Source organism: Acinonyx jubatus, chromosome B1, assembly GCF_027475565.1.
Source record: "Acinonyx jubatus isolate Ajub_Pintada_27869175 chromosome B1, VMU_Ajub_asm_v1.0, whole genome shotgun sequence".
NCBI classification, from domain to species: domain Eukaryota; kingdom Metazoa; phylum Chordata; class Mammalia; order Carnivora; family Felidae; genus Acinonyx; species Acinonyx jubatus.
Window position 1 is genome coordinate 48,238,484 of NC_069382.1, and position 14,079 is coordinate 48,252,562.

The following is a 14,079-nucleotide window of genomic DNA, read 5'->3' on the forward strand; positions in this document are numbered from 1 at the left end:
TTTGATTCACGAAACATTGGTTGTGTTTCTGCTCTGCCAGAAATCCTTGCCTCCGGGTAATATGCAGTTAGGTGAAAATGAAGGATTTGGTTTAATAAAATTCATATATTTTAACATGTGCTACAGTAGAGACCTGTGCAGAATGTTATGAGGGCATAGTGAGGAAAAACATTTATTGTGCTTAAAGGAGTAGATGATGTTTTTATGTCCTTAAAAGTATAAATTGAGGCTTGGTGACTGTCACAATATGATAAATATTATTGGCCATTTTAAGCTCATGGCTTTCAATACAATAGATACTTGTAAAAGTTACTTTATTTTTTAATGTTTTTATTTATTTTTGAGACAGAGACAGAGCATGAGCAGGGGAGGGGCAGAGAGAGGGGGAGACACAGAATCTGAAGTGGGCTCCAGGCTCTGAGCTGTCAGCACAGAGCCAGACGCGGGGCTTGAACTCATGGAGTGTGAGATCATGACCTGGGCTGAAGTTGGATGTTCAACCGACTGAGCCACCCATGCACCCCTGTAGAAGTTACTTTTAAAGGGTAGTTAATGAGGGCACCTGGGTAGCTCAGTCGGTTAAGTGTCCAACTCTTGATATTGGCTCAGGTCATAATTTCATGGTTTGTGAGATTGAGCACCGTGTTGGGCTCTGTGCTGGCAGCATGGAACCTGCTTGGAATTCTCTCTCCCTCTTTCTTTGCCCCTCCCCTGCTCGTGCTCTCTCGCTCTCTCTCAAAATAAACTTTAAAAGATAAATAAATATAAAAGATAGTTAATGGTGCCCAGTCATTCTATATATGGTATTTGTGAAGCAACTAACATAATTGGGAGCTCTATGGAAATCCAGAGGAAAAGGTGGCCTGGTAGTAAAAGAGACTAGGGAAAGCCCAACAGAAAGCATGGCATTTGCTTGGCATATAAATAGTGCTCATATAAACAGAGAAGAGCAGTCTTGAGTAATGGGAGCAAGGGCACAGGGAACTAAGGCGCAGATAGAGATGTTATAAGAGGTATGGTATGTGCAGGGAACAATGAGTACCTCAGACTGACTAGAGTTGATAATTCATTTGAGAAAGCAGCAGGACATTAGGTTGAAGAGTTAGTTTGGGATCAACTTATAAAAGATCTTAAATGTCCTGCAAAGAAGCTGGATAATAAGAAACTGTTAAAGATATTTGAGAAGGAGAGTGATATATGAACAAAACAGATTTTCAGAAAATTTTGTTACAAGATGTAGAGTGGCTTGGAGCCAAAAAGACCATTTAAGATACTCTTGGTTTAATCTAGGTGTGAAATGTGTTAAGAGCTGGAATTAGGGTAGGGGCTGTAGGATACAAAGAATAAGTGTGAAAGATACGATTTGGACCCTCTTAAACAAAATTGAATTGTGTGTTCCTGATATGATCATAGAACTTCAATCTGTTATTTGGATGGGAGTATTATACTTGTAGTAATTACAGTTTATGTTGACTTATTTGGTGGCCATATCTCCTGGATTGTATTACATTTGTGGCTAATTAAACCCTAAAATTTTATACACAATGTATCACCAATCCTGGTCTCTTCTCCTTTGTACTTCAGTGTTTTTGTTTTATTTATTCATACCTGGTGTAAAGGGTTCTTTAAGAAAAACTAATATAGTTGAACAACGTGGGTTTGAACTGCATGGGTCCACTTAATAGGCAGATTTTTTCCAACGTATATAGTACTATAAATGTATTTTCTTTATGGTTTTCTTGATATTTTCTTTTTTCTAGCTTATTTTATTGTAAGAATATAGCATATAATACATATACAAAATATGTATTAATAGACAGTTTCTTTTACCAGTAAGGCTTCTAATCAACAGTAGACTATTCAAGTAGTTAAGTGTTGGGGGAGTCAAAAGTTATATGCAAATTTTCAACTGAGTTGAGGTGTTATTGCCCCTAACTCCTGCTTTGTTCAAGGGTCAACTATAGTTTCAAACCCTTCACCTCTCATTTTTCCCTTCAGCTCAACCACTTTTAACTCTTAGCTGATTTCTTGGCATTTATTTCCATATCCCTAAATAACACACTTTATAGATAAGTCTTCTATTCTTAGCTTTCAGCATTAGGTATGAGCTTGCTGCTGTGCAAGACAAAGATTTAGCAACCTTTCAACCTGACTGATAAACCTGGCTTCCATGACCCCATTCTCTGTCCTTCTCCCCCTACCTCTGATTATTTCTTTCTTTGAGATCTATTCTTGTCCTGCTTGCCTCTGAAAATTGATGTTTTCTGTGGACCTGGCTCCACTGTTTTTAGTACTGTACATGCCCTTTCTTGTGTTCTCATCCATTGACATTTCTAAGTATTGTTATGTGCTGACTTCCAGCTCTGACCTCTCCCTAAGCTTCAGGCTCATGTCAAATGGTCTATCAAACATTTCTCTTTTGACTGCCTGGATACCCTCAAGTATAACATAACCAAAACTAACTTCGAAATTGCTCATTCATCTTTCTCGTCCATCTTAGTTCATGGTACCTCCATCCACTCAGTTTCCAAAAGATGTGAAATGTATTGTCCATTCCACAACCACTAGTAGAAATGTTTTCGCCTCCATCCTTTTTTTTTTTTCTTAATGTTTATTTTTGAGAAGGAGGGAGAGAGAGAGCAGATGGGAGGGGCAGAGAGAAAGGGAGACAGAATCCTAAGCAGGCTCCATGCTGTCAGCACAGAGCCTCTTGGAGGGCTCAAACTCATGAACTGTGAGATCATGACCTGAACCAAAACCAAGAGTCGGCTGCTTAACTGACTAAGCCACCCAGGCACCCCTGGCCTTCATTATTTCTTATTTAGACTATTCAGTCATTTCCTAACTAGTATATTTTGTCAAGGGTGGATTTGGTGCAGGTAAGACAATATCATCAGAGTGAGCTGTTAAAAATATCAGAAGTACAGGGGAAGGTTGGAAGATGTCAGAGCAGGAGGACCCTCGATTCACCTTGTTCCACAAATACAAGTAGATTACTATCAAATCATCCCAAGTACCTCAGAAATTGACCTGAAGAATTGCAAAACAAGCTATACAACTAAAGGTAGAGAAGAAGCCACACTGAAGAAGGTAAAAAGTGCGGAGATGCATTTTGGGAGATAAATAGATCATGGCCACTGTGGTGGGGAGGGAGCTGCAGTCACAGAGAAAGGCAAGAGACAGAGTAACACTGTCACACAGGGAAGCCTGCAGGGAAGACAAATCCCCACAGCAATAGTCTTGGAAAGTGAGAGGGGCTGAATTTTGGGAGTTGTTAACAACCAGCAGGACTTAAACCCTGGAATTTTAAAAGTCAGTGGGCTTGGCTGGGATAGAGCCCAGAAGGCATTGCATTGCTCCTAGAAGGCAGGCAAACAACCTGTGATGTACAGCATGGAAACAGCAATATCAAGAGTGCGTGGGGCACATAGTGGGGAGGTTGTTTGCTCATCTTGGAGCATATCCCAGAGAGGCAGAGTTCAAGGAGAAACCCCTCCAGGAACAAAGGAACTGGCCAGTGCCATTTCCTTCCCCCATCCTTCAGCATAAGCACAGGGCCACCTGCAGCAACCAGCACAGTGCCCATACTCTCCACCTAACTTGTTTACACCAAGCTCCACCTCCCTGGACTCCATGGGAACTGTCCTTCCCAGCCTTGCTTGCCTCAGTCCTGGCATGACCAGTCCCTTCCCCCAGGAGACTGGCTCATACTCCTGCTTATACTGTGTCTCCTGACTTGGGACTTTTGTGGAGCCTCCGTTCTGGCAGCAATGGCAACAGGTCTCATTTCACAAGCAGACCAGAGTATACCTAGTTAAAACATGCCACATTCGCTTTCCGGGGATTCCCAATATCCTGGCAGGTGGACTCTGCTTCTTCACAGGCAGCCTCTGGTCGCGGCGTACCAAGTTCCCCAGTCCTTCATGCCACAGGACCCCAGGCTCCTGGGCTGCTGCTCTGGCCCATTCACCTCTACCGTCAACAGACTGATGGCCAAACTTGAAGAACTCGATTTGACCGGCACCAAACAGAACACCAGAGTATGGCTCATCAAGTTTCCCTAAATACTTGTCCCAGCAATGGGCTGAAGCCTCTGAAAGAGGTAAAGTTGGGAAACTGCGGATTGCTAAGAATCAAGGAAGGACTGAGGTGTCATTTACTTTGAATGAGGCTCTTGCAAATAGTCACAATATTGGCAGAAAACCAGCTTTTGTCAGCACTCCTAGAGAACATCCATTTGTCTTACAAAGTGTTGGAGGACAGACCTTAACAGTCTTTACTGAGAGGCTCATCAAATAAACTTTCATTGGAAGGAATAGTCGTACAAAGAGCTGAATGCCAACCTGCTGCCAGTGAAAACTACAGGAGATTAAAGAGATTGCAAATAGAAGCATCTTCCAAACCTGTAAGGCTATCACAACTGGACAAAGTTGTGACAACGAATTATAAACCTGTTGCTAATCATCACTACAATATTGAATATGAAAGGAAAAAGAAAGATGGAAAACGAGCTCAAGCTGATAAACAACATGTTTTAGACATGCTATTTTCAGCATTTGAGAAACATCAGTATTACAATCGTAAGGATTTGGTGGACATCACAAAACAACTTGTGGGGTACCTAAAGGAAATCTTGAAAGAAATTGGTGTTCAGAATGTAAAAGGAATCCACAAAAACACATGGGAGCTGAAGCCAGAGTATAGACAGTATCAAAGAGAAGAAAAGAGCGATTAAGAAGACTCTCAGCCAACATGCTAACAGAACAACTAAAAAGTGATGTGCTAAGGAAACACCATTGATATCAAATACTTGAGTTCCATCTGTTATAGGGGTAAAATGACTGGAAATTTAATTTCCCTACATTTTTTAAACAACAATTCTTGTTACTTAAGTGTTTTTTGATGAAAAAATTTATAGGCCTGTGTTAAACTAGATTATTCAGGAGCGGGTGTGGGGTTGGGGAGGTTAAGAAGGTTTTTCTTTTTTAAATATTGACTCTTAAAATGTAAAATTAGGAAATGATTTCTAAATGAGGACTCTCTGTCCTTGTCTTATCTCCACAGAGTTGAGGTAATGCAAATCCAAAGTGAATGGTAAAGCAAGAAAAAGTACTACAGAAAGTCTTAAAAGGAATAAAAAGCCAAAATTCCTTTTTCTGGAAAAAAAAAAAAAACACACACCACATTCAGGTCAGGGACCAAACACTGTTCACAAAAGGCAAAGAGAGCCTCTGCAGACAGTTGGCCTGAAGTATAGAGTAGCCAGGACAAAATAACACACCAAATGCAGCACATTTTGGAGACGTTCCCAGAGCACCTGGCCCTGGGGAACAGTGGACTCTACACAGCAGGGCAGTACAGGACCTCATCTTCGTAAGGCCATTACCCTTACGAACAGGAGATGTAGCTGACTTACCTAACATACAGAAAGAGGCACAGACTTAGACAAAATGAGAAGACAGAGAAATTTATCCCAAATGAAAGAACAGGACAAGGCCATGGCCAGAGATCTAAGCAAAACAAATATGAGTAACACACCTAAAGCAATGATTGTAATGATACTCACTGGACTTGAGAAAAGACTGGAAGACATGAGTGAGATATTTAACACAGATTTCAGGAATAACATAGCAGAGATAAAGGGCTCAATAAATGAGAAACATGCTGGATGGAATGAACAGCAGGCTGGAAGAAGCAGAGGAACAGATTAATGACCTACAAGACAAAATAATGGAAAGTAATCAAGCTGAACAAAAGAGAGGAAAAAAAATTATGCAAAATTGGAATAGACTTAAGGAACTCAGTGACTCCATCAAACATAATAACTAACATTCATATTATAGGAGGCTCAGAAAAAGAAGAGAAAGGGGAGGCAGAGAATTTATTTAAAGAAACAATAGCTGAAAACTTCCCTAATTTGGGGAAGGAAACAGGTATCTACATCTAGGAGGCACAGAGAACCCGCAACAAAAGCAGATCTGAGACAAGACATACTGTAATTAAAATTAAAATTAAAAAAGTAATGGTTAAAAAAAAAATCTTAAAAGCAGCAACAGAAAACACAGTTATATACAAGGGAAACCTGTAAGGCTCTCAGATTTTTCAGCAGTAATCTTGCAAGCCAGAAGGGAGTGGCATGATATTCAAAGTGCTGAATAGGAAGAATCTGCAGCCAAGAATACCCTATGCAGTAAGACTGTCATTCAGAATAGAAGAAGACTGGATAAAGAGTTTCTCAAACAAAAACTAAAGGAGTTTGTGACCACTAAACTAGCCTTAAAAGAAACATTCAAGAGGACTCTTGGAGTGGAAAGAAAAGACCAAAAGTGGCAGTATATAGGTAAGAAACACAAAAGCAGTAATAATGAATATTTCTCTCAAAAATCAGTTAAGGAACTCACAAATAAAAGGATATAAATATTCACCATATACCTAAAACGTGTAGAGAAGAAGAGTAAAGAATGGAATCAAACTAAAACCACCATCAACTTAATATAGACTGCTGTATGCTGTAGATGTTACATACAAACCTAATGGTAACCACAAATCAAAAATTACTAATAGATATGCAAAGGATAAAGAGAAAGGAATCCAAATGTATATCACTAAAGAAAACTAGCAAACCATGAAAGAGAAAAAAGAAAGGATCAGAAAAAAACTTCAGGAACAACCACAAAACAAGTAATAAAATGGCTATAAATACATATCCATCAATAATCACTTTGAATATAAATGGACTAAATGCTCCAATCAAAAGACATATGGTGACAGAATGGATTAAAAAACAAGACTCACCTACACGCTGCTTACAGGAGATTCATTATAGACCTAAAGACACCTGCAGACTGAAAGTGAGGGGATGGAGAAACATCTATCATACAAATGGATGTCAAAGGAAAGCCAGAGTAACAGTATTTGTAGGAAGGAAGGAAGGGAGGGAGGGAGGGAGGGAGGAAGGGAGGAAGGAAGGAAGATAAAAAATAAGTTTACATGGAATATACTAGGAAGGAAGGAAGGAAGGAAGGAAGGAAGGAAGGAAGGAAGGAAGGAAGATAAAAAATAAGTTTACATGGAATATACTCCAGAATAGTTCACATGTTAGGCCAAAAAGCAAGCCTCAACAAATTCAAGAAGATTGAAGACCTGCCATGCATCTTTTTTGACCATAATGGTGTGAAACTAGAAATCAACCACAAGAAAAAAATCTGGAAAGACCACAAATACATGGAGGTTATATAACGTGCTAAACAATGAATAAATGGACCAACCAGGAAGTAAAAGAAAAAATAAAACATACATGAACACAAAAATGAAAACACAATGATCCAAAACCTTTAGGATGCAGCAAAAGCAGTTCTAAGAGGGAAGTTTATAGCAATACAGACCTACCTCAAGAAGCAAGAAAAATCTCAAAATAACCACCTAAACTTACACCAAAAGAGCTAGAAAAAGAACAACAAATGAAACCTAGAACAAACAGAAGGACAGAAATAATAAAGATTAGAACAGAAATAAATGATATAGAAACTAAGAAAACAAACAGATTAATGAAACCAGGAGCTGGTTCTTTGGGGGAAAAAATCAGTAAAATTGATAAACTTCTAGCCAGACTTATCAAGGAAAAACAGGAGAAAGGAATCAAAATCACAAATGAGAGAGGAGAAATAACAATCAAAGCAACAGAAATTCAATTATATGAGAATATTATGAAGAACTATATGCCCACAAATTGGACAGCCTACAAGAAATAAATTCCTAGAGACATATAAACTACCAAAACTGAAATAGGAAGAAATTTGCATAGACCTATTACCAGCAAAGAAATTGAGTCAGTAATAAAAAATCTCCTGACAAACAAAAGTCCAGGACCAGAAGCCTTCATAGGCAAACCAAACATTTAAAGAAGAGTTAATAGCTATTCTTCTCCAACTATTTCAAAAAACAAAAGGGAAGGAAAACTCCCAAGTCTAGTCTATGAGACCAATATTACCCTGATACCAAAACCAGATAAAGACACCACTAAAAAAGAGATCTATAGGCCAATATTCCTGATGAACATAGATGCAAAAATCTTCAACAAAATACTAGCAAACCAAATCCAACAATATATTAAAAATCATTCACCATGATTAAGTGGGATTTATTCCTGGATTTCAAGGGTGATTCAGTGTTCGCAAATCAACACGATACATCACATCAATAGAGAAAGGAAAATAACCATGTGATCATTTCTGTAAACCCAGAAAAAGCATTTGACAAAATACAACATCCATTCATGATAAAAGCCCTTAACAAAGTAGGTTTAGAGAGAACATACCTCAACATAATAAAGGCCATATAGGAAAAACCCACAGCTAACATTCATCTTTAATGAGGAAAAACTGAGAGATTCCCCTAAAGTAAGGAACAAAATAAGGATGTAGTCTCTTATTCAGCATAGTACTAGAAGACCTAGCAGCAGCAATCATACAACAAAAAGAAAGGCAAGGCATCCAAATCAGTAAGGAAGAAGTAAAACTTTCACTATTTGCAGATGACATGATACTCTACGTAGAAAACCCAAAAGGCCACCGAAAAACTGCTAGAACTGATAAACAAATTTGTTAAAGTTGCAAGATACAAATATGGTGCATTTTTATACACCAATAATGAAGCATCAGAAAGTGAAATTAAGAAAACAATCCCACTTACAATGACGCCAAAAATAATAAAATACCTAGAAATGAACCTAACCAAAGAGATGAAAGATCTATACGCTGAAAACTGTAAAACACTGATGAAAGAAATTGAAGGTGACAGAAAGGAAAGACATTCCATGGTCATGGATTAGAAGAATAAATATTGTTAAAATCTCTATACACCTAAAACAATGTACGCATTTAATGTAGTCCCTATGAAAATACCAATAACATTTTTCTCAGAAATAGAACAAACGATCCTAAAATTTGTATGGAATCACTAAAGACCCCAAATAGCCGAAACAGTCTTGGAAAAGAAAAGCAAAGCTGGAGGCATCACAGTTCCAAATTTCAAGTTGCATTACAAAGCTGTAGTAATCAAAACAGCATGATACTGGCACAAAAATAGACATGTAGATCAATGGAACAGAATAGGAAACCCAGAAATAAACCCACAACTGTATGGTCAATTAATGTTTGATAGGACAGGAGAGAATATCCATTGGGTGAAAGTCTCTTGAAGAAATGGTGTTGGGAAAACTGGACCACTTACACCATACACAAAAATAAATTCAGAATGGATTAAAGACCTAAATGTGAGACCTGAAACCATAAAAATCCTAGAAGAGAACACCGGCAGCAACTTCTTTGACATCGCCCGTAGCAACTTTTTTCTAGTCTCCTGAGACAAGGAAAACAAAGGCAAGAATAAACTGTTGTGGCTACAACAAAATTAAAAGCTTCTGCACATGAAAGGAAACAGTCAACAAAACTAAGAGGCAACCTGCTGAATGGGAGAAGATATTTACTAATGGCATATCCGATGAAGGGTTAGTATCCAAAATATATATAGAACTGGTAAAACTCAACACCCAAAAAACAAATAATCCAATTAAAAATGGGCAGAAGACATGAACAGACATTTCTCTAAAGAAGACATTCAGGTAGCCAACAGATGCATGAAAGGATGCTCATCATCACTTATTAGGGAAATGCAAATCAAAACTACAATGAGTTATCTCCTCACACCAGTTAGAATGGCTATAATCAACAACACAAATAGCAGGTATTGGCAAGGATGTGGAGAAAAACAAACCCTTTTGTACTGCTAGTGGAAATACAAACTGGTGCAGCCACTGTGGGGAATAGTAGGGAGGTTCCTCAAAAATTTAAAAATGGAACTACCCTATGATCTAGGAATCACACTACTGGGTATTTACCCAAAGAATACAAAAACACTAATTCAAAAGGGTACATGCACCCCTTGTTTATTGCAGCATTATTTACAATAGCCAAATTGTGAAAGCAGCCCAAGTGTCTATTGATCAATGAGTGGATAGAGATATGGTGTGTGTACACACACGCACACGCACACATGCACGCTGAAATATTATTCAGCCATAAAAAATGAGAAATCTTGCCATTGGCAACAACATGGATGGAGCTAGAGAGTATAATGCTAAGTGAAATAAGAAAAAAATACCATATGATTTCGTATGTGGAATTTAAGAACCAAATGAGCAAAGGGAAAAAAGAGAGATACAAATGAAGAAACTGACTAAGTATACAGTACAAACTGATCATTACCGGAGGGAAGGGGTTTGGGGGGATGCGTTAAATAGGTGATGAGGATTAAGGAGTGCATTTGTGACAAGCACTGGATGATGAATAGAATTGTTGAATCACCATATCGTATACCTGAAACTAATACAGCACTGGATGTTAACTGGAATTAAAATAAAAATTTTTAAAAAATTAAAAATATAAAAGTATCAGAGGTACATATACAGCTGACTGTCATTCCCTGTCTGCTATGCATCCTATCCTTCATGCTTTTATTCCTGCCATTACTCTGGTGGTGATTTTTTACTTTTTTTAACAGCGGTTTTAGGTTTACCTAAAAAATTAGCAGAAAGTACACAGGGTTCCCATATACTTCCTTTCCTCCCTTCCCAGGTTGCCCTTGCATTGATTTGGTACATTTGTTATAATTGATAAACCAGTATTACTACCTTGTTATTAAATGAAGCCTATAGTTTATATTAGGTTCACTTATAGTGGTGTGTATTCTTTGGGTTTTAGAAAATGCATAATGTCATGTATCCACCATTACAGGATCATATGGAATATTTACCCTGCCCTAAAGCTCCCCTATTCATCCTTTACTGTGTTCCAAACTTCTGGCAACCACTGATTTATTTACTGTCTATAGTTTTACCTTTTCCATAATGTCATGTAGTTGGAATCAAACAGTATGCATAGCCTTTTCGGATTGCCTTCTTTCACTTAGCAATATGCATTTAAAGCTATGCCATGTCTTTTTAGTGGCTTGATACAGTTCATTTCCTTTTAGAAGTGCACAATATTCCACTGTCTTTACCACAGTTTATCCATTCTCCTGTTGAAGGACATCTAGGTTACTTCTAAATTTTGACAGTTACGAACAATGCTGCTATAAACATTGTCTGAAGAGTTTTGTGTACACCTAAGTTTTCCACTCATTTGGGTAAATACCTAGAAGCATGATTTCTGGATCATACAGTGAGACTAGGTTGAGCTTTGTGAAATTGCCAAACTGTCTTCCAAAGTGGCTGTACCATTTTGCATTTCCACCAACAATGAGAGTTCCTGTTTCTCCGCATGCTTGCCAGCATTTGGTGTTGTGAGTGTTCTGGACTTTGGCCATTCTGATAGGTGTGTGGTAAGTAGTATTTCGTTCTAGTTTGCAATCCCCAGATGACATATATTGAGTATCTTTCGTATTCTCATTTGTCATTGGTATATCTTATTTGATGAGGTGTCTGTTTGGATCTTTTGCTCTATTCCTATTGGGTTGTTTTCCTATTCTAAAACTGTAAGAGTTCTTTGTATATTTATGATACATATCTTTTATCAGACATGTTTTGCATATGTTTTCTCTGAGTATGGGTCTTTTCATTCTCTTAAGAGTTTCTCAGAGCAGAAATTCCAAATTTTAATGTAGTCCAACTTACTAATTTTTTCTTTCATGGATCTTTCTTTTGGTGTTGATCTAAAAACTCATTGTAAAACCCAAGGTGACCTAGATTTTCTCCTGTATTATCTTCTAGAAGTTTTATAGTTTTGACTTTACATGTAGGTCTGTGATCCATTTTGAGTTTGTATTTGAGTTTTTGTGTTTGTTTTGCTTAGAATGCCATGATTATTCCTCCTCCTCCTCCTCTTCCTCTTCCTCCCCTCCTCCTCCTTCTTCCTCCTCCTCCTTCTTCCTCCTCCTCCTCCTCCTCCTCCTCCTCTTCTTCTTCTTCTTCTTCTTCTTCTTCTTCTTCTTCTTCTTCTTCTTCCTATCAACATTAAATATAATAACAGCTACCATATGTTGCCCACCTCTTACATACTGGCTATTGTGTTTCTGATTTAATCCTCAAAACAGTTTTGAGAGGTAAGTGCTATTGCCTACATTTTACCAAATAGGAAAATTCACAGTAAGGGGCAAAGATTCAAACTTACATCTCTCTGACTGAATCCAAAGTCATTGCTTTTTCTACTTTACCAGTAATTTTTAAACTGTACTCTATAAAACTTGAATTCCGTAGAAGTCTTTTGAAGGTACTGTGGGGCATAATAAGTAGTGAAACCATAGGAGCAGGGACATCGCTGTTTCACCCAGGGCTGTAGCTTTTATCTCATTTATAAATTGAGGTTTTAAGTAAAATGTTACTTGAAAGGAGAGTTCTGCTTAAAAACTCTTCAAAAACTACTGCGCTTTACTTCCCTGGCCCCACCTTACCCTATCCTCTTGACTTAATTAACCCTAATCAGCATCTCTGGAAGGCTTCTCTGACTTCCCTGGTCAGGGCTAATTGCCTTCTTTGGCATTCCTGGTATTTTATACATGCTTCTTACCATGTGTTTCCAAAATAGCCTTTTTCTATGTGTCTTCCTCACCTAGATAGGTATGTTTCCAGAGGACAGAAACAGTGCAGTAATATTTTTGTGGTCTCAAGGCCCATTTGCTCTGTGTAGCTCAGAACCTGGCCCATGTACTGGGCCCTCAATTGTTGAATTAGACTGATCTCTTCAGTGGCTCGTATTAAAAACATTTGTTTGAAAATCTAAATTTTTCATTCAGAATTGCAATTTTTTTGAAATTTTGGACTTTCTCTAGATCACTAATGCTTTAAATTTTAATAATTTTTATTATGAAGAATAATCAAACTTACAGAAAAGTTGAAGGTCCAATATAAAGAACATTTTCCCCCTGAACCACTTAAGAGTAAGTTGCAAAGTAAGTTGCCTTTGAATACTTTAGTATGCATTTCCTACAAACAAGGACATTTCTTAAATCACCACAATACAGCATCAGAGTCAGGAATTTAGCACTGATAAATACTGTCATCTCATCCTCAGATCTTGTTCAAGTTTCACCCACTATTTCAATAGTGACCTACAGATCCCAGTTCAGAATCAATCACATGTTGCATTTGGTTGTCCTGTCTCTTCACTCTGGGCACTTCCTGCCTTTCCTTGCCCTCATTACCTTAACACTTTTGAAGATTTCAAGCAGGTTATTTTGTAGCAGGTCCCTCAATTTGGCTTAATCAGATGTTTCTTCATAATTAGGTTCAGGTTATACATCTTTAGCATTGGAACATCACAGAAGTGATAATGTATTCTTATTGTACCCTATCAGGTGGTGTGTGTGTGTGTGTATATATGTGTGTGTATATATATGTATGTGTGTGTATATATATATATATATATACACATATACACACACATATATATGTGTGCATGTATATGTATATATACATATGCATATGTATATGTGTGTATGTATATATATACACGTGTGTGTATATATATACACGTGTATATATGTATACATATGTGTATACACGCACACACATATATATATATGTATATATACACACATATATATATAGTTCAATTTGTCCTGTCATGGATAATGTTCTTTCTTTTCATTGAGGTAAATTGTTATTGTAACATTTTTACTGAGATAAAATTTCTATATAACATTATATTAGCTTCAGGTGTATAAGATAATTTGATATTTGTATACACTACAAAGTAACCACCACAATAAGTTTAGTTACCATCCATCACCATACAATTGACCCACTTCACCTGTTTTGTCCCTCTCCCAGCCCCCTCCCTCCTTGATAACCACCAGTCCGTTCTCTGTATATATGAGTTTTGTTTTGTTTTCTTTTTTATATTCCACATATAAGTGAGGTCATATGGTATTGTCTTTCTCTGACTCATTTCATCTACCATTTAATACCCTCAGGGTTCATCCATGTTGTCACAAATGGCAAGATTTCATTCTTTTTTATGACCGAGCAGTATTCCACTGTATATACATCTATATCGCACCTTCTTTATCCATTCATCCATTGAT

General features: G+C 37.6%; 1 protein-coding gene and 1 pseudogene across 1 annotated transcript in view; both read left to right on the forward strand.

Annotated features, from left to right (window-relative positions):
* Positions 1–14,079, forward strand: part of ELP3 (elongator acetyltransferase complex subunit 3) — a 96,303-nt gene that overhangs the window by 6,123 nt on the left and 76,101 nt on the right. The gene's annotated exons all lie outside the window — the stretch shown is intronic.
* Positions 4–6,787, forward strand: LOC106989528 (general transcription factor IIF subunit 2-like; annotated as a pseudogene).